Below are 22,923 nucleotides of genomic sequence, written 5' to 3'. Positions count from 1 at the left end.
ATTATTTGCCTTGCTGATGTTATGGCTATTCCAATATTTTATATGTGCAATAAAAGCTTGAACCTTGGAGACTGGTTTTGTGATTAATTTTTTTTATTTAATTATTTTTTTAAAAGGGGGGGGGGGGTGCACATTTAAGATCTATTTATTGTCTTTGGTGGTAATTTATACAGAAATATACAGATTTTTTTCGAAATCCCCCCCCCCCCCCCCCCCCTCCCTCTGAGGCAACTACCGATCTTACTGACTGTTTGCAAAAACAAAAAGTGAACACGTTCTAAATCACTTGTTTCGATCTGGCAACGTGATAGTTCGTGTGACGTCACCCATATTCGTGAGTCCGTTCCACGAAACTACTTATTGTAGCATAATGGCTTAAATCTGCCTTGCATTGCTACAAAATTGCATCTAGTCCATCTAAATGCATTGTATATTACTACATAGCCGTGACACGAAGTAAAATAACTTCTGTCACTGGTGTAATGCAATTTCCCCACGTTCCATCGACCGTATCCGCGTGCGAGAGACTACTTCCGGTATGACGTCACTTTGTTGACAGTTTTTATCAGTTGTACAAATTCTGAGGCGAGAGAGAGATTGCCGGTTCGATCCGAGAGATGTTACTTGTCATTCACGTATTTTATATTTCTTGTATATTTTCCTAACTGAATGAAATACTGAAAAAAATAATTATATTCTTGTAATGTAATAAATGTGATTGTGTAATTGTTCTTGATAAGTAAAATAATTAAAACTGTGTGGTTGGTGGTATTGGGAGTGATCCATTCGCTACCCAAAGCTCTACCCCAATACCCACCCCCTGAACCGTTACAAGGTCTTCAGCAATCCATGCTTGCTGGTGACTGCTTGTGGTAAGACGTGACTAACGGGTCCGGTGGTCAGCCTCGCTGACTTGGTTGATCCCAATTGCGTGGATCGATGCTCATGATGTTAGTCACTGGATAGTCTGGCCCAGACTCAATTATTTACATACCGCGGTCATAGAGCTGGGATATTGCTGAGTGTGGCGTTAAACAACAAACAAACAAACAAACGTAAGAGGCCACAAGCGTATGGTCAGATTCTGTATCTGAATTAGTTTTCAAAGTTCACTGGCCAGGAGGACTATGCTTGTGGTAAGAGGCGACTAACGGATCGGGTGGTCAGGTTCGCTGACTTTGTTGATGCGTGTCTGGAATAATGCGGAGTGCGGCGTTAAACGACAAACCAACCAAATGTTAGCAAAAAATGTTGCCCTCGTATTTTTCTATCCCAAAGCACTTCCGATAAACTACGAAATGAAAACAAAATTACCGCTGACTTTGACATTAAATGATGCATTAACTGACTTGATGAGTCGTAGAAACAATATGTATTCACTACTTTTTTCACCAAGGCAGTCGGGCCTACTTTACAGAAGTGGTTCATACTCTCCCAATTTTAAAACCACTGGCATTTGGCTAGCGGGCGGGCAGCTATTTCGAACACTGGTCACTCTAGCTGACTTGGTTGATGCGCGTGTCATCGTATCCGAACGTGTAGATCGGTGCTCATGTTGTCAATCACTAGATTGTGTAAGGAGCAGCCTGGTATTGCAGTGTCGGGCAAGATAGATGTGACCCGTGAAGATCCGTGGTAGAATAGGTCTTCAGCAACCCATGCTTCCCGTAAATGAGAGTGAGTATGGTTTTACGCCGCTTTTAGCAATATTCCAGCAATATCACGGCGGGGGACACCAGAAATGGGCTTCACACATTGTACCCATGTCGGGAATCGGACCGGGGTCTTCGGCGTGACGAGCGAACGCTTTAACCACGAGGCTACTCGACCGTCCCGCTTCCCGTAAAAGACGACTATGCTTGTCGTAAAGAGGCGACTAAGATCGGGTAGTCAGGGTCGCTGACTTGGTTCATGCATGTCATCGTATCCCAGTTGGGTGGATCGATGTTGGGGTTCGCTGGTTTCCCTCGAGATGAAAGCGGGTCGTGGGTTGCTTAGAGGCAGCGACTGCACCACAACATTGTGTATATTCAATGGTGATGGAGAAACTTGTGTATGCAAATCCGTGAAGTATTGATTGATCATTTAAAGTTTTATAGGTGTTCGGGCAACTAGGCCCATTTACACCTTGCCCAAAATAAAGGTTTGCTATGTACCAAGATATTTATAAACTAGTAAAACTGCCACACGCTTTAATATAAGCTCGAATGACATTCTGAACGTCATGGCGAACAATATTCCTAGAACATAAAAGTCCAGCCGATGAGAGGTCACTATTGAGAACTGTTAGACTCCACCATTGCCTTACGCTGATTGACATACTTTTGGCAATGCAGTAAATAATGAGCTACATTATCAAGCTGATTACACACTGTACAATGTGCAGAAAAGTCTTTATTAATAACATTGAGATATGCACCAAGACCACAATGCCCAAGACGAAGTCTGATTAAAAGAACCTCCTCCCTCCGGTTGTTTCTTGATATGTGTAATTTAGTGATAAAAGGGTCGATGCCATAGAGATGATGTCCTTTTAAGATGATGCCTATCTCTGCTGCCATTTTGTTTCAGCATGTATCATACTGACGGTGCCTAACTCTGCAGGGGAAGGTAAAATTGTGTCATCCTGTTCTGATTCATCAAATTCTAATGCAGCTTCTGCCAATTTATCAGTTTTCTCATTTCCAAGTAATCCAACATGAGCGGGGATCCATGAAAATTCAACATCTAACAGATCTTTACTTAAGTCATTTTAAAGGTCGAGAATAATGTTGATGAACTCCTGCCTCGCCGAGGAAGTACCTACCCGAATTGCTTGTAATGCACTGACAGAGTCACTGAAAATTACCCCTGATACAGGCCTTAAAATATTGTCTAAGTTCAGCGGAAAATACTGATAAGTGATCAGCCAATTGGATAGAAGGTTCTCTCTTTTCATTTATAACGAAGATACCGGCACCAACACGACCGGACACTGGACACTTAGATCCATCAGTATAAATCTGCATGGAACTTAACCTTCGAATACGTTCCTCAGCTATAGTACATAAATGCTTATGGTAAGAGGCCACTAACGGGATCGGGTGGTCAGGCTCGCTGACTTGATTGATACATGTCATCGAATTTCAATTGCGTAGATCGATGCTCGTGATGTCAATCACTGGATTGTCAGGACATTGTCTCGATTATTTACAGAACGCCGTCATATACCTGGAATAGTGCTGAGTGCGGCGTTAAACACCAAACAAACATATATTGTGACAGGTTATTGTTAAAATATTGTAAAATGTAGATACCTTTTACCGACTCCCGGAGGTAGAACAAATGTGTATTGACAGCAGCTGATAGAAGTGGCTTCTTACGTTGCTTATCCAATTAAGCCAAAGATGTTAAAGTCGATTTGAATTCTATATGCTATTATAGAGAGAATGAAAACAAATAAGACATTTATCATTGATTTAATAAGCTTGATTCAAGTCATTCAAATATAAACTGTCTGTAAACTCAAATTCCATAATCGTGTACCACATCAATCTAATCTAGCACAGGGCTGTTAAACATGGATCCTCTTTAGAAATTAAGTGAGTGGGATTTATTAAAGATTCCAGTATTATTCGTATATACCACAGCGCGGGACGCCAACAATGGACTTGACACTTTACCCATGAGGAGAATCGAACTGTTACCTCCTTTGTAAGCCAACGCTTTATACACAAGGCTACCCCACTTGAAAACTTCGTCGTTCGTAGTTGAGTTTGAACATAAACAAATGTCAAATCAAGTTTAAATCGTGGTCTATTTCACGCAGGTGTTCGCGAGCCTTGTCGCGTGATGCCATGGTAACGAGTTCAACCAATCGAAGCTCACTTCCGTTGCACGAGTTTCTCATGCGCGTTAATTCAAGGATCGTGGAGCAGAAGTGGCTATATATGTTTACAAATTCCACGGTGCATGTCAAATTATTCCAAGAAACTGGTAAGAATTCCTTTAAAACCGAAACAAACGTGAGTTTAGACACGAATTGTTACGGGTTACATCACTTACGCGGTACTATGAACGTTCCTTTGGTTTGTCATTAGCATTATGAATATCAACGTGATATTTTGCAGTGTTGTACAATGTGTTTGACGGAACGTTGAAAATAACCACAAGGTAAGTGCAAGAATATGTAATTTAACAACCCGTTTGTGACACATACAAACAAAACAATCATTTCATCCCCCATAATAGCCTTTTTTCAGCATCTGTTACATTAGTTATAATTCCGATGTTCAGAAACAGAGATGCTAAAATTAGAAACAACTTTTATGTATTATTATAGGTAAGTTTGGTGACCAAATATTTAGCTAGATATGATAGGACACAGTCATAGACGTTTCTTTCTTGGGAAAGTCACGTTTTGACGAGTCTTCATTCGAGACACAGATCACGATACTGTCATGGTATGACAATACTCCATTGTGTATCGTCATCTCCAATAGAGTCAAGGCATATGTTTTTCGAACCATCACTCCTCTGATGACTCTCTCAATGCTCACAGGAATGCCTATGTGAACATATATATGGCATTCTCATTAGTACATTGATATCCAGCATATAATATAGCTTAACCCCCTGGATGCCAGAGGGACATATATGTCCTTCCTCTACAACCCTCACTTTGAAGTCGAATAAAATTCAACATACATCATGCACACTAATACACATCACAGTTTTGAATAAGGTGGGAGATTCCCTGTTCTGTGATATTATTCATTGGCTTTTTAGGCCAAGCAAAAGTACAAAAAAAGACCTCTGAAAATTTGGTACTTCGTAAATGTCGCCATGTTTTACACATTACTAAATCACCACTCGCCGCGTTATTTACAGCATGTTCTGGAATCTAAATTTCGGATATTTACTCCGTGAAATGAATTTCAAAAATAGCATATTAGTGATCACGGGTATCTGTCCTTTATGAAATCACCAATGATCATTCAAAAACGTCTCCGATAACCCTAGAATCGTTTAGAATGTTTTGGAAAATACGCAAACACGAACGCCGAAGTGAACTTTCCGCCATATTGGATAGTGTTTACAAAATCACGTTTCAGGTACACTGGTTATGAGGCGCCTGTAAAATCCCGTATATTCCAAACTTTGCTGCGATACACACATCCTTGAATTCCTCATACATTTTAGAATCGAATGAACAATGGTCTTTGTCACCAATACGAAGTGGCTGGATGAAATCAAGCAATATAAGTCAGGTGTGAAAACGAACGCTGTGCTCGAAACACTGCACTTGTTTGAAGTGTAAACAAAGCAAAATACAGATTTTACACACTGTAGCATTTTCTCCTATTTTGAGCTATCCATTCGTCTATTCGTTCAAAATATTGGCTCAACATTTGCAGAACAGTCATGGGAAGAGAATCGTAGGAAGAAATAAGGAATTTAAAATAGATACATTGACAACTTCTGTTGAAAATATCAAATCATTGCAAAGTTACCGTCCTGTGTGACGCCATGACTGACGCAAAATCACGCACAACGACAACGGTATTTATCGGAATTTCTGACTATTTCGGTTTGTTTCAATGAAAATTATAACAACAAATAACAGTACATAGATTGTCAGAATGTTTCTGATTACTTACATGTCACATTTATGTAAATACGATCCCTGAATCAACGAAAGTCCCCTCGTAAAATCCCGCGTACTGTTGACAGTGAACACGCCATTTTGTAAAAGTCGGTCACAGGTAGTGATGTCATACGTCAACATTGTTGTACATATTTGGTAATTTCTTTGAGGTGAAGGTCTTTGAATGAGAGTGCACACGATCATTGTACCATGCTGTTTACAGTTTCAGTTATGATGCAGATTTTGTATATCTTTTATACATTTTTTCACACAATTAGATTCTAATTTCACTTTGGACATTTGTCAATGTTCAAAATGATATCATACGTAAATATCGGCCACAACATGTATGAAGGAATCTTGATAATCTCCTGTTTGTTTGAACATTGTTTACATAACAATTGATAGGTTTTTAGTGTCGCATACGATATTTCTTTCCTTTGGACAAGTGTTACAAGAAGTGTAAATGTAACTGCAGCATGTACGCATTTCTTGGGATGTGCAATAGTCAATATTATAAGTTCATATTAGCAATGTCCATGAATAGCCGTTTCATTTTATTGTATAACTAAAACTGAATATATTACTTTTACAAAAAATATTCGGTAAAATATATGCACACATTTCTGAAAGAACTGTCTTGGTCTTGGAACTGTTTTTGATGTCGTTTGATACACAGAACAGTGATATCTAACGATTCGCCAGGTGCGCGTTAGTCACACACATTTTACGAATTAATTCCTCTCGTTTTGCATTATATAATCAATGGGTTCATTCTTTTTTCAATATTGTGATCACGGGATATTAAACTGTTTACTTAATTTCTCCAGAATTTTAAAATGTATAAAATAAAATCCATGCCAGGTACCCCGTTGGTTCAACCTTATACGATTATCCTGATAATTCTATACCAATATGATAGTGCTTTCTTCGCATCTTTTATTGTTTCATTCTGAGACGAGATGAAGAGAAATACTAACATGATAATGAACAAATATATGTCCAATACTGAATATAAGTTTGGTTGTTTTGAAATATTCTTTTGTGAATTTCATAACGTAAATTGATGCCAAACAGGTGCGTGTCCTGTCCAATTAAGATACACGATAAACTATCTAATTGTTTACATATTCAAGACATTATTTACTTGGTGAAAGCAGTAATTTTATGTTGCGTCGAAAAAGCGTCAAATTCCGTTTTACACATCGAGATTTTCCAAACCATGAACGAAAATTATGGGAGATATATATAAATCAAAATACCAGTGTCGTCTTTCTCCGACGTTATCAAAGACATAAAACCAGCCATGACGTCAAAAGGAATGGTGTTATTTTGGGGTATTTCATTACATTTGATGATAAAGCTAGTGCTCCATTAATAATGGTGCACCATAAGTCAAATTACACTTACACACTCAGGAGAATGTTGGAATATAAGGACTAAGTTATAGGTTAGATAGGGCCATCCATTTCTCTATTACCTCTTTTTTATGAAGTACGATTTCATCATTTCTTGTGGGTTTTATTTATAAGAAAACGTATACAGTTTCAATATCGATATTTGTGTTGGAATAGTTGGTTCCTCGTGAACGAAACACAACGAAAATACATTGTCCTTACCCACAGCTAATTCTCACCAATTGACCTGAGTTACAATAAACTAGTGCTAAGCATAGCGGAGTTATGCCCCCTTTTCTTTGTACGCGTGTAACCTCTCGGTCGCCTTTTGACGTCATAGAGAAAAATCAGTTTTCGTCATTTACGGCATGCTATTTTTGGCATTGAATGTATGTCGTTACACATACGCATATAACTCCATTTGATATATTGTTATGTCGTTCAGATATTTGGCAGTATTTTGTTCGCTGACAGTTTCCGTAAAGCTTCGAAATAAAAAAAATCGTCGCACAGTACTTTTATCGATGTACGATAAAAAGCTGAGAAATTTACTGTTTTTCAACGCAGAATAAATTCTCGGACAACACTTAGAAGCGTATTTCTTTAAAACCGGTTTAATATTTGCAGTTAACTTAACACCATCAAATAGGAAATTTAATATTCTCCACCTCTGCGTAATTTTATAGCCAGAGGTAGATCCAGTGCCGCGTGAGCGCAATTCTCGCACAACCTTCACTTTTCCGATCTTAGGAAAATGTGCGTCAGAAAAAAAACTCGGCATCCAGAGGGTTAAAGGGCAAGTTCACACGGAAATGAACCTATTTTTCTTGTACTTTTTCCACATTAAAAGTGTTAACATAGAAGTGTCATAGACAAAAATATAAAAACATCATATTTAATTAACATATTTTTTGCATTAAAACGATTTATATTTTTCACATTAACCAAGTGTTCTATTTCCATAACAAAAACACCATGGCTTATGCCCCTTGCAATATGACGTCATTGGTGCCAATTGATAAACATTATGACGTCATCATGCTTTGTTAGAGCCGCTTCACGTGGTGTAGGTACAGTTTTGTGATTCTAGCGTCTCAGATGCCAGCCATAATTGTGTTATGCTGACTCATCACAGCGCCGGAGTGTGTCGTAGACCATGTTGTTTTACCGCAAACTGGTCCTTGATATCTTTTGCGTTGAGAATAGACAGGGACCCAGTTGAATTGGCACCAATTACGTCATAATCTAAGGGGGATAACTCAGGCCTATTTCGCTCGTAAAACGAAGGCCTCATAACGGCATATTATTTTAACACTATTGTGAGCTTCCTACTTTCACTGTGAAAAAAAATGAGTGTATATTTTCAAACACAGATACTAACTAATTCTAAAATTGCGTTTTGTTTAGAAAAAGAAAGAAAGTGATTTTTGCGTGTACACTTCCCCTTTAAGATATTTGATTGTTTTAAAAAATGTAAGTGTAGGCAGTGCCTATAGACAGCTACGTTCCTGTTCATATACACTAGTAATGGTGCGATGAAGTAGCCTGTTCGTTGAAGCGTTCGCTCCCGGTTCGTTTCCCTATTTGGTACTGTGACCCCGCTTTATGGTGATCCCGCCGTGAAATGCCTGCTTTAAATATTGTAAATATGAGTGTAAGACGCTCTTAACACTATTCTTAACACACGCACACGCACACGCACACGACGTGGTATTGCTGGAATAAGATGCTTTCTAATATATACTTTACGGCCTACCTTTAGAATACAGTATCGTCAAGTCACACAAGTTCGATCGACATGTAACTTCGATCGGCCATTTTGAATGATATTTCTCGCGAAATGTAACGAGAAATTACGGTACCTGCAGCTTTGATCTTCTGACAACACCGCTTTCGTTCGCTTGGACCGGAAAATGCTTCGTGTCAAGTTACCAAACGTAAGTAATAGCTCATATTCAGCAAACAACTACTTTTTAACCCGAGATCACTAATGTAACTTGATCAGCTCAAATAAAATGTCAATTGTAATAAATGCACAGGTTGTAAATCGACGGCACACCTGTCGTCTGCTTGTTTACGTTCATGGTGTAAATGTCACGTGATGAGACACGTGATGTGCTCGCCAAAATTTAAAACTATGGAAACAAATTAGGGTCATTTCTTATTGAAAATGTTATGCTTTTTGAGAACTTCTGTCTCTGGAGTTTTGGTGATATATAAAATAAACCTTTATTTTTACAGGTTTTGACCAATGGTGAACCAACCAGAAGAGGTCAATATAGGCAATATTTGTCTGCAGCCCTAGACAAGGCATATAATGCTGTTTTAGATGGAATGGCAATTAGGAAAGCTGCCACTACCTTTGCTGTTCCATTTGCTACACTGCATGACAGGATGAGTGGGAAGGTTTCTATTGAATGTAGTACCACTGGTAGAGAACCACTATTGTCCATGGAAGAAGAACAGGGACTTGTTTCACATATTGAAGCCATGGCAAATTTTGGGTATGGCTATACAAGGGCTGAAGTTACTACTATTGCCACAGACCTAGCAATGTATGTTGGAAAGAAGTCAAAGGATGAACAACCCCTATCACTTCAGTGGTTCTATGGGTTTATGAAGCGATGACCTGATCTGTCAGTGAAGAAGCCACGATCCCTTGAGATACAGAGAGCAAAAGCTACCTCGGAGGAGACGATCACTCATTATTTTAATGAGCTTGGGCACATCATGGATAAATACAACCTGAAGACATGCCCTCATCGCATTTATAATGTTGACGAAAAGGGACTTATGGAGCATCATACCCCACCATCAGTTGTTACATCGAGTCAGAGTACTCCAGCTGCAGTCACAACATCAAGATCAAGTACTACAACGGTTATAGGTTGCGGCAATGCATCTGGTAGTTCTATACCACCGTATTATGTTTTCAAGGGCAAGAGGATGCGGGAAGAACTCCTTTCAGGAAGTACCCCTGGAGCAGCAGGCACTGTAAGCGACTCTGGCTGGTCAAACACGGAGATTTTTCAGCACTATCTGACAGAGCATTTCCTGAAGCATGCTGTCGCCGCGTCTGCAGATAGTCCACTTCTAATTGTGTATGATGGTCATAGATCCCACTTCTAATTGTGTATGATGGTCATAGATCCCACGTATCTATTCCACTCATCGAATGGGCACGTCAACATCACATTATTTTGTTTGTACTGCCTGCACACACGTCCCATGTTTTACAGCCAATGGATGTTGGTTGCTTTGGACCTTTTGCTAAAATTTACAACAACCTCCGTCATACGTATATGCGGGAAAATGCCACAAGTTCAGTTGATAAACATTCTGTTTGTGAACTTGGCTGTAGAGCTTATAACCTGTCGCTGACACCAACAAATCTGCAATCCTCTTTCAGGAAATGTGGAGTCTATCCATTTGACAAGTCTTCCACCGCCAATATCAACTTTGCGCCATCAACAGTTTTTAAGTCGACTGAACCTTTGCTGCATCCTGATACTGGTGTTATTGATTCATGTGTGCCAGTTGGAGACAAGGTTGTCACTTCACCTACTGAGGGCAATGATGTAGCAGGATTCTTTAAAGACAAGACGACTGTACTTTTCAAGAAAGCTGTGCCTACTAAAAAGAAAAACGTTCTGAGCGCTGTTGTCGGGGGCAAGGCCATCACCGAAGACGTCATTCTGAATAAAATTATTTCCCACCAGACTGTGAAATCGGCACCCAAAAAAAGAAAGCAAGCACCTAAACCAAGTAAATCTTTAAAAATTCTGTCACTGCAACGAATGCAAGTACTGGAACTTCACGGTCCAACGCGCATCAGGACGATAGTTTTGATAGTGATGTGACAAGTGATGACGAACTGTGCTGCAAATGTAGCAAATTTGTACCTGATGAGGTTCGAGCTAATGTCTCCCTGATCATAACAACCTGGGCACAATGTACCCACCCTACATGTCAGCACTGGACACATTTACGTTTCTGCACGCCAGTTCGTGTTGTGCGTCGACATTCTGAGTTTTGGTGCCCCTGTCACGATGAGCCTGAAGAATAACTCCCTGCATCAACCTTGTAAATAATCTGGATATTTGTGACTTTTCATCGGTTTTTTTCAATATTAAAACATAAAATGAACGTTTGATGGACAAAGATGTAATAAAACAACTGCGGACTGTTCTAATTCGAATTTTGACACAAGAGATCGTCCATAGATGTCATCCCGGTTATGCGACAAGCCAACCAATCAAATGATCGAACTTGTGTGACGTAGCTTTCTTGGTCACTTCTGTTGACAGTGAGAGGGCGGCCATGCCGCGAGTGTAAATTTCAATGGAAATACGTGGATTTGGGAAATGTTTGTCATAAATAAACAAGTTCACAGGTAAGATATTTGAAAAAAGATTATATGAATGTTACTATGAATATTCAGCGACTTTTCGTAAGTGATCGAACTTCCATGACACGAGGATACCACAAACTTTTCAAACACCTGATCATACCCTATGACGTAATTTGTAGTATTTTGTTGCCAGTCACACCGGCGAAACAATGCCCTGTGACGTCAGGGGTCATCGAGTGTGCAGAAGCTCCTCCCAGTGAGCTATCATCTCTACACGTAATGTCATTGAATACGCCCTGCGGTGTTGAGAGTTTTGAGTATTTGTTTACTAATTATAGCCTGCGGCGGCGCATTTTAGAGCAAGCGCTAGTTTACGAAAGCACTTCTTTTTTTTGCATATTTTTATTTCGTTTTTCTCGTTATTCAAGTGGATAAAATGGTTATAAATGGGAACTAATATACATATATTATTTTTTCGGTTCATTAATTTTCATTATTATGCGCAAGAATGCAGTTTATTAGGGATATTATATTAGCGCTGAACACATCCAAATGTCGCCAGTGTTAGGGTAGGTTACCCTGAACTCTATCCTTAGCACTTGGATCCCCTTTACGATAAATCACACCTTTACGATCATTAGGGTTAGGTGCCCGTTTAGTGGCTATTAGATTACCCAAAGTCTATCCTTAGCCCTTGGATCCCCTTTACGATCAATCACCCCTTTACGATCATTAGGGTTAGGTACTCGTTTAGTGGCTATTATAGATTATATAACGGCTCTTGATATTCTTTATACAAAAACGTCGAGTAAAAAGGATGAAATGGTTTTGTGTCGAATATTTTGGCAACTGGAAACTGTCCTGGAACATTCACACAAGCCACTTTCACCGGCTACATTTTTTCAGTACTGATTCAAAAGCGAACTCACCGTTGTGTCGTCACTAGTCATGCTTATTCCTCCCTCGTTCCTTACTATTATCCACATCATCCTTACAGTGTTCCCTACCACACTTTTCTGTCACAAAAATCACCCGACGAATTATTAAATACCATATCATTCATGCGTACTCGCGAGTTCGACGTCTGACGTCTGACGCCTGGAGCCGTTTTCAGTTCGCGGCATATCGGCTCATTCCTCTCCACTTGGTATCTTGTACATTACGGAATGGGACGAGTGTGCCAAATGGCATCGGGATCATTCGTAAGTGTCCGTATACTAAAGTCACGAGACACCATGCCTACCCGTAACCTTCGTAAGTGTCCGTCACCTATTCGACCCTTTTCGTTCAGTTCCGTAAGGTCGTAGGCATGACAAGGTAAATTTGCACTAAGTTTAATAGTGTGGACGTAGCTCAGTCGGTTAGGTCTCGGGCTAACAATCCGAAGGTCGCTTGATTCTCACAAAACTGGTTGCTTGTCTTGAGACATGTGACCTACGGCAGAGATCGTCCTCACGAGAAGTTGTGGTACTGTATTCTAAAGGTGCTCCCTGAACTAGAAAGTATATTTTACCTAGTACATTACGATTGGAAAATTTCCACGACGAGTGAATGAGACCGCTAACCCTCATGGTGCTTGGTCGTCAGCTGGCTTTGTCCACCGCTCAGTGCCGCACTGTGATGACGTCGCGGTTTCAAAAACATATACATTGTATCAAAAGTGTTTCAACGTTCATACAGTGTAACCAAATTGTATAACATGCAATTCGAGTTGATTGTTTTTCCATCAGTATCTAAAGTCAAAAATCCAAAAGATCTATGCACTGACTAGCTAGCCATCGATAAAAATGCTGGTATTATAAGTTTCCCACTTTTCTACATTAATCGTAGTATAGAAACGTACGAATGTTGCAAGTAAAGTCAAGTAAGCGCCCTTGTTCGAAATCTGAATGGCCAATATTTCATATCATTGGAAAGTACATATCCTAACGGTGACAGACACGTGACACATATATTGATACACATTCACTGAGAATTTTCCGTGAGTTATAATTACCGATAAAAAATCCCGATGAAATAGTCCGTGTTTTTACGTCAAAACAAAACTGACGGAAGTGGTCGTGATTAGTTCATACCCAGACTGTTTCAAAGATTGTTACAATACGAATGACAGTTTGGAATGTATATCTTGAAGAAATACCAGTTATGCCCATGTGTGTCAGTGACCGTGCTCTTTTATTAGTGATAAAAACAACTTCGGGGTTATTGACATCGTACATTTTCAAAGGACAAAAAGTGAAAGATCGCTGAACAGCCCTAACAATACTCAAATTGACATCGCTCAATATCGGACATCATTATTATTTCTAAATAATTAAAAAGAGTATACTAACGTAATACCACCCAAGAGTAAGTATATGCATATTAAATCAAAATCGTTGATACTTTTTCATTAGCATCAATTCTAATCAACAAACCTATTTTCGATCACTCGCAACTTGGACGCCATGTCCTTGCTTCGTTGTGCAATCACACAGACCGCTGATTGATACTTCGGGTGTGATGAAGTGATCTTAATGGTTTAAATCTAACTTTAAAAAAAGCTTGAAACGATATGTAATTGGACAATTTTAATACTGGAATTTGAAAGCTCAAGAAGAGTAGAGTAGGCTATATTTAATACAAGGAAACGATAACTTGCACAATACAGGTAAAGGAGGCAATATTATTGTTTTACGGTTCAATTATAAATAATATATAGATTAAGTGAAAGAGAAAAGTACGAAAATATGAATTACTTCGATTAAAGTAGTGTTCAATGTATATACAGTTTATGTGCTCAAAACTCTGAACACATTTGTTTCACTATGGCCACTAGAAATCATACATCCTCGTCTCAGCTAGTATTTCGCACTTGGCTGCCTCACTTAAACCTTTGCTCAAAACATACCAGTCCATGAAATGCAACTTTGTCTTTCATATTGTTTTATAAATACGACTTTAGAAGTGTACCTACACCTAGATATGTACATGTACATTTAAGGACATACTAATAATCTTAAAAGGAAAAATATATTCTTGGTATTGAACTTAGAAAATGTAACCAGCAAAATCTTTACTATAAATGGTTTTCAGTTATTATGTCTTTAAAATAAATTAAAATGGTTAAAAAAGAACCCACAAGAATGCTTTGATTTTGCTCTTAGACAAATATTTATTTTTCTAAAATCTATTTCAGGGATACAAAACACAGTAATTAGTACTATGTCACTGATCGAAGTATTTGATAATTTAAATAACATAAATAAAACTATATAAAACATCAAAACGAAATCAAATTTACACTCAAAACATTCTGTCTTTCAGAAATCGAATATCTATACACTGTGAGTAAATCTAATTACTTTTACTGTTGATGTAATAAATTGAACCATTCGAGTTTCTAATAGATGAAGCTTAAATATTAAAAATCTAGGTTGTTTAATATTGGATCCATTTTGACAGCTTTCTCACTGTAAATCATTTCATTCCCTTACTCAACTAAATGCACATTATTTTCTTGGAATATCAAGCCTTCAAACAGACATGAAACACGCGAGGTCAAATCACGCGCACCTGTCCGGACAACTTCACAGCGGCGGGATATTACCGACCGTCTATTAACCTATTCGAATAAAATTGCAGATTATAAAGAAAAGAAAAAAAGTTTACCCATTGCTGACATTTTAGATAACAAATCAAATAAGAGTTGAAGACTTGCAATAGATTAGCATACGTTAATCGAGAGAACAGTGTACATCAATAATTTATAAACTAATATTAATTAGATCTAATATCCATGGCAGAATGTTTGAAATACAAGCTGTCGTGTTATGATTATATATTCCATTTTCTGAGGAGATTACTAGTAATGTGTATTTGATTATATATATGCATACACAATTGGTTATCAATTATCTTGTACAATTACAGAATATACCATGTACATTAGACTCACGGAAAATACTATTTTAGCCAATAATAGCGCCATTATCACAGTTTCAATGAAAGGAAAAACAAATCGAAAACGAACTTTACCATGTTTACAGCACATCGTATCCGTAAGCGGTTAACCTAATTTAGTAAATGCAAAAAGGTATTGCTGTTATCATTAATATTGTAGAAATTATGTTGATGTTTTCAGAAGTTGTATTATGTTTGTATCGCGTGTACCATCGACAGAAACGGGGGTCGAGCAAGCACATGTGAAACCGACCTTGACACAATTTGTTTACAGTATGGCGTCGACTCACGTTAGATGTCGTGGCCACACTAAATGAAATCTCATTTTGCGACAAAATGTGAAACAGTTAGAGCAAGTCATTCACATGGTTAGGTAGTTTGAGCAATCACTCATGACTCTTAGTCATTTCATATGTAAAAATAGCAGTTATTCGTCTAAACGGGCGAGCATGTAGGACAACCGGTAGACAAGAAATCGCGGCACAGATATGATGCGAAAGTGCCCTGTCGATCACTTCGGGCTTGGTCATTCAATGTATAGGTTTTGATCATGAACTTCCCGCCCATAAATATACACTATACCACCTTAATATTTACGTTCATAGCTATCTTTCCATATCTTTGATTTGAATATTTTCTGTAAAACAGCATCATAAAAAGAAAGACTATCTGCACTGCCGTTTCGTCTCTAGCGCCGTGCTGAATCGCCATGACACACAGTCGATACACATATGCAATAGGCCTACTTGAACAAAAAACTTCCGTTGCGGACTAAACGTTAGTACTCTTGGGCCAATAACTGTACAGTGGGTACAAGTAAAACTTTCTGACCAGTCTGATCAGATTCCTTTTTTCAAACTGACAGTCTGATATTATAATAGTTGTATGTGACATGAGTGCATAATAAAAAAATCGCCGTCATTCGCATGAAGTTCAACATGGCAGAAAAAGGTCGAGAAGTTCGGTAACCACTTTATTAATCTCACCATATTTCGCAATCCGTAGCACTGTATACAATATAACTTGTATGACATCTTAATTTACAGTTGAAAAGGGACATTTTCACGGGACCATATATATTATTTATAGAGAGCGAAAAACGCGAAGCGGTTGTAAATCATATATTCGGCAGCCATCTTGCGGAAACACTTTTGGACTAAGAGTATATATGGCCCCATGGCACTATGAGGGTGTGAAAAGTGGGGGACCGTATATGGTCCCGTGGCACCAAGAAGGTTAAAATATATTTCTATCCAAGTCCATGCTGAATAAGTGTGAAACAACGTACCTTTTCGATAATTTGGGAAGGATAAAAATGGAAGGTGTCGACAGGCTATAGTAATAACCGTGACCTTATTGATTACTCAGGGGCAGCTAACCTTAGTTCACACTCCAGTTGACAGTGGTTTCCCTTTGTATTCGCCCGGCCAGACTTTGCTCCGTGTTACAGTTTTCATAAAGCGCGGAGTTCCCCTGTTATATTTTCTGGATCGCATATGTGTCAATGCTTTAGTCTTTATTTTCGCATTTTATAAAATTATATCAATCTACATATGTAAAAACCACATAAAGGTTTCGCATCAGTTTTTAAATCTAAAACATGTGGGATTTTTAAATAATAATTGATTTTGGTCTTTTCAATATTTATGTGTACATCTACTCGTTAATGTTAAAAAAATATAGATAGATGCTTGAGATCATTCAGACAATAAAATGGCTCATTCTGGGGCACCTTGATATGATTGGTGAAAACAAGTTTGCAATCAACTTGTAGTATATTCGACAGTAGTTCAGTCGTAAAAGGCGACTAACGGGATCGGATGGTCAGGCTCGCTGACTTGGTTGATGCATGTCATCGATCCCAATTGCGTGGATCGATGCACATGATGTCAATCACTGGATTGTCTGGTCCAGGCTCGATTATTTACAGACCGCCGTCATATAGCTGGAATATTGCTGAGTGCAGCATTAACAACAATCAAACAAACAAAACATTTAAAATGGCTGCCATGGTGGCCATATTTTTGCCCACATATCAGGCATTTTTTGTTTCTGCCTGTACCTGTATCGTTATTTCATTTGTTATGCAGCAAGCGTGTAGTGCAGAATATGATGTTTTTAGCAATATTTTGATTTTAATCAAGCTACTACCTTTGACTCGATTATTTACAGACCGCCGTCATATAGCTGGAATAATGCTAAGTGCGGCGTAAAACAACAAAAAAAACTCTCCATGACAACGTTTTCGTTACACGTGTTGGCAGCGCTTTGTACATACCACAGAAGATTCGTAAATTATCTTATATGACTCTTCCACTGTGTCAGTGTTTCATGGCCACTCCCACCAAAACCATCCCATATAAGTTGTGCAATCTCATAAAAATCAGATCTTATTTAGTTCTCGCTATCGCTCAACAAAGATCTGAGGACATCCAATTACGGGTCACGTCATCCGACCAATCAAAGCGTCGCTTACCAGATCATGAAAGTGACGGTCGGAATGTGTTGTCTAATCATGCAACCTCGAAAACGTTAAACACGGGGTATTCCGTACGAATGATTCCGTCAAAATTATCGTCTATATCTCGCTTCCGTGGGATAAACATTTGAACGGAGGAGGCGTTGCACAATATGTGGGAAGCACTGCCGTACAATCTCAACCATATATTAGACATTCCGGAATGTTCGTTTGTTCAGTTTTCAAAATTTTAATCGAGAACTGTGTCAACATATTTTTCAAACGTTGTCTGAAATGGAAGTCGCCAGGTTAAGACGAGTGCCGTAAAGCTATAGACAGCTGCTTTCTAATTGGCTGATGTCGACTTCTTTTTAGTCATTTCAGTGGTCGGTCAAAGTTCACGAAAGGTCGTTCTGACGTGACCCGTAATGGGGTGTCCTCAGATCTTTGTTTAGCGGCAGCGATAACTCAAATCTAATTTTAGTGAGATTGTATAGTTGTGATACATTTCAGCGACCCCCACTCTTTGCTTTCCCTATGTCATTTTCTCTCATCAACCCCTCGGGATTCCGGGTGTGAATAAGGTCCCCAGTAACCTTTTTTGTTTGTTTGTTTGTTGTTTAACGCCGCACTCAGCAATGTTCTAGATATAAGACGGCGATCTGTAAATAATCGAGTCTGGACCAGACTATCCACTGATTGATACGCAGTTAGGGTACGATAACATCAATCAACCAGTTTAGCGAGCCTGACCACCGGATGCCGTCAGTCGCCTCTTAAAACAAGCATAGTCAGTCGCCTTTTACGGCAAGCATGGGTTATGGAGACCTATTCTAACCCGCTCAGTAACCTATGCTGGTCGTAAGAGGCGACCAAATGGATCGGTGGTCAGGCTTGGTGAATTGGTTGATGGCGTACACGTTAACCTACAATAGCTGGAATATTGCTGAGTGCAGCGTTAAACAACAAACAAAAAAGAAAACTTTCTGTTTGATCGGTGTAGCTTCAATAAAGGCTGAACGTTTCCTCGGTGAGGGCGATGGTACTCGCGTAGAAACATCATATTGATTAAGGGTGATACTAATGCAAGCCATGTTTACTATCACCGGTAGGCATAATCTGTACCAAAGCTTGAAGATCAGAGAGAACACCGATGAGTCCTGTACAATCTAGACTGTCATAACGTCTCCGAACTGATGGGAATAACGAACGAGGTCGATGATGATGATCCCGATCCTAACAGTTATTTTCCTCATTATTATCTTTGCCATTAAATGCCGGGAGTAAAAAAAAACGTCTGACAATATATACGCCCTTGCGTTTAATCGAGGAAATACGGTATTCAATAGAGAAGGAAACAACGCCTGGCAGTGTGGTTGGCGTACGGTCTATAAAGCAGAGAACTTGTCAGAAAACACAAACGTGTTTTTGTTGAAATAGATCCACGGGGGACAGTGCACCCCTCGCTCACAACACCTACAACCTTAGTCGCCTAGATCACCGAAAAACAACTAATTCCTCACATCAGAGAGTTTCTTAGAACAATGTGTAAACTATGTTGCGCGACTTGTTTCGAAGTTACAAGAAAACAGATGGTCAAGTCTTGAATTAATCAAGTTTAATTAGCTCTAGAGACAAATCGAGTCCAGTAAAGAACCATGCATGCATAGAGATGCAACAACAATCGTTGTCATGGGAATATACAATGAAACCCCATTAACCCGAACGATGCCCCTCCGGATTAACTCATTTTAGGATACATTAATTGGTCCCTTTAGAATTTAATACAGAAGAAAAAACATAGGTTACTTCCGTGTCTTAAGCCACCTATTGTCTGAACTATCACAGATAACACAGTATCAAATAATGCGGGGGGCTTATTGCGACACACAATCGACTTATAGTTTTATAGCGCAAGCGTGTGTGTGTGCGTGCGTGCGTGCGTGCGTGCGTGCGTGCGTGCGTGTGTGTGTGTGTGTGTTATTCACGACCTGCACACGATCGAACTTGTCACACAATTTGTAGTTACTCACTAGAAACTTGCGACACAGTTGAATCATGTGGGAACTTGCCCAGTGCAGTCAGCTTCCTCGTTCTGTGTAAGGGGAATCCCCGTCACGACGGCCCCAATCTGCGGGTACACGGAGATGTTTAAAACTTGTCAATAATCGTATGCCACTTGACACGATTCATGTTTATAACATGAATCACACCGAGTGGCATAAGATTATTGAGGAGTAGCAACACGAATACAAAGAATGAGGATTAAACTAAAAGGTGTTGCGTGTACCTCAACATGCCTTTATGTCTGCCGATGAGATCACAAACACATGTGCATGGTTTGGGAGACCGAAGATCCACCCAATAGGGCTGAGACGGGTAACTCGGGTACTCGGGTCGGTTGGGTCCGGAGTAGGACCCATGTACCCAGAGTACTACCAGGAACCGTGGTTATAGTCACGTGATATGTTGTTTAATGATAAAAACTCACTTTAGCTCAGTGGTTACAGTACAATTGGCTAATTTTCGCATTTCTTTCTGACGATGCACACATTCCTTTTGACTTGTATATGTTTGAGTAAAGATGAAGCTGCAGTCAACTTCAGTGTACGCTTGATCTGATCGTTTGATACATGTATCTAAACAGTTTTTGCAGGGCTGCGGTAAAACAATTCCCAACCAGACATGTTGTTTCTTGAGACCTACAGTGGGTACCCCGGTAGGGTCCGGTAATAGGGGGTCGGGTACCTGGGTAGTAACTTTGGACTCGTCCCAGCCCTACAAGTGTACAGGCACTATGTTGTAGGGAAGAACCTCTTAGTGGACAACGGATCTGGTTTAGGTTAGTCATGCTAACAGTTTATGTATAGTCTGAGGTAGACTGGCACATTTAGTCTATGAAATCTTATATTACACAATATCCTTCTCCACTCTAAAATTTAACAAATAATTTTCCCGATGCTGATTTTATAGTTGAACAGAGCTAGCTACAGCTGACTAGACTTGCCTTTGTATAGTTATCTAAATTGTTTCCTTTCTAATAAATAAATATATTCCACTGTCATTGTGCAGGAATAAGTCTGAGGTGCGTTTCATATTTGACCTGGATGTTTTTAAGGTATACTTAGTTAGACTCATCTCATTCCCCGCCGAGATAATACGAGAACAGTGCAAAAAGTGACCTAAAAAAACAATCACTCGTTATATCCAATACTAAAGCTTTTGTATCTACTGCTAGAGGGTCTGTTATATTGACGTTTCTAATTAAGGCCAAATAAATAATGCTCGCGAATGAAACTGGTCAATCAGCCACGGCCATAGGTCATCACCCGTCCTCATGGGCCAATGTAATGTGCCCTCAGAGCACACAGGCGCCCCAGTGTTCCTATTGGCAACAAAATATAGATCTTAAATGTCATTGGTTATAGTAAAGTATTATAAGTAGGTATATACGCTGTATACGGTAACGACAGCACCTATACCTATAATAACCACATATAGCAACTATACGGGGGCCTGTGGTCCGATGCAGGTTCTCACATGTAACCTATACATCAACGTACAGTCATAACCACCTTACATCCGTGACAATCGGGGGTAGAATATAGGTCTTCAGCAACCCATGCTTGTTGTAAAAGGCGACTATGCTTGTCGAAAGAAGCGACTAACGGGATCGGATAGCCAGGCTCGCTGTCTTGATTGATGCATGTCATTGTATCCCAATTGCGTGGATCGATGCTCATGATACCAATCACTGGATTGTCTGGTCCAGACTAGATTATTTACAGACCGCCGTCATATAGCTGAAATATTACTGAGTGCGGCGTTAAACAACAAACAAACAAACAAACATAAGCACCTGAAGTCCCCAGACGAGCTATTTCAGTTTTTTGCACGGCATGTCTGTTCGATGTTTGTTAATAGAAACGAGTACGGGATTGATGAAGACAAACCTCGGATCATAATCAGAGTAATTCCGGGATTTGAACCCACTGTCAGCAAGCTGCGGCCACCCGTGTCCCCAAGGTGTCACAGGAACATGGGACATCGTGCTGATCACAGACCAGGAACATGATCAGGACGTATCTTGAAATCACGGTTGTTACAGGATTTTTGAATATGTTTCCTATAAATGACGAGTCATACGCCTGTCTCTGCTTTCAATACAAGGAAAGAGGTAGTGCCCCCCGTATGAAGGAAGAAGGAAAAGAGAAACATGTAAGGAAAATAAAATTCCCCTGACAGTAAATGTGTTGGCTGCTAACTACTAATAGTATGTAGATAAAAAAAAATAAAAGAAGTTTATCTCACCCCTGAAATGTGCGTTACCTATAAACATGTTGTTAATATTTATATATAACCCAAACTTATCTTTCGAGATACTGGTATGGTTGTAGCACATTTGTCAGTTTAATTATCAACAAAGCACGTGTCCTAAACGAACACACAGGTGGGATAAATACATAAGGAGTATGTGTCCCGTCTGTTCGGTGCACCATTTCATGCAAAACGTGATATTTGAAGTCCGTACAAGGATATAACTTGTGAAGCTGATCATCGGTTATTGTCCCGATTATTGTATAAGAGCGGCTCACCGAGCCAGACACATGCGAGACGGATTCCTTCACGAAGCGATCTTAGCGCAAGGGGATCGTTACTCTTGGCTTTAACATAGGCTAACGACAGCTGTATAGCTATAAGATCGCTTTGCGGAACCATATTCCCATTTCAGGGCACTGGGACCTTTATAGTTTGTTTTACAGACCCTCATACAAATATATATCAAATACAGCCCATGCAAGTCTATAATGTTTGGCAAGTCTAGATTACTGCAGTATCAGGAATACTGAAAATACTGAGAGTCACTGGGCTCCTTTTTATTATATTTTTATTAAGATAACTGAACAACTGTTTTTTTCTGTACGATATGTTCATTTCAGAGACTAGATGTAAGTCTAGGACCTATACTCGATATAATTTTCTGTTTCAGGCTCCACGGTTTCTAAGGCAACTGCCATGCATTATTTTAATATTGCTGACCACGGCGTTAAACACCACCCACTCTCTTCTCCTAAAAAATATTATCAGTTCTGGAGATTATTTATTTATTTATGATTCGGCATTTCCGCTGAAACCCAAGTGAAATCGA

General features: G+C 39.3%; 1 pseudogene; it reads left to right on the top strand.

The window, feature by feature from the left end:
* Positions 1-8,816: 8,816 nt before the first annotated feature.
* Positions 8,817-10,803, top strand: LOC125372670 (annotated as a pseudogene).
* Positions 10,804-22,923: the final 12,120 nt, after the last annotated feature.

The sequence above is a fragment of the Haliotis rufescens genome, unplaced genomic scaffold (genome assembly GCF_023055435.1).
Source record: "Haliotis rufescens isolate VD_foot unplaced genomic scaffold, xgHalRufe1.0.p SCAF_45, whole genome shotgun sequence".
NCBI lineage: Eukaryota > Metazoa > Mollusca > Gastropoda > Lepetellida > Haliotidae > Haliotis > Haliotis rufescens.
This window is presented reverse-complemented; position numbering and strand designations above follow the sequence as displayed.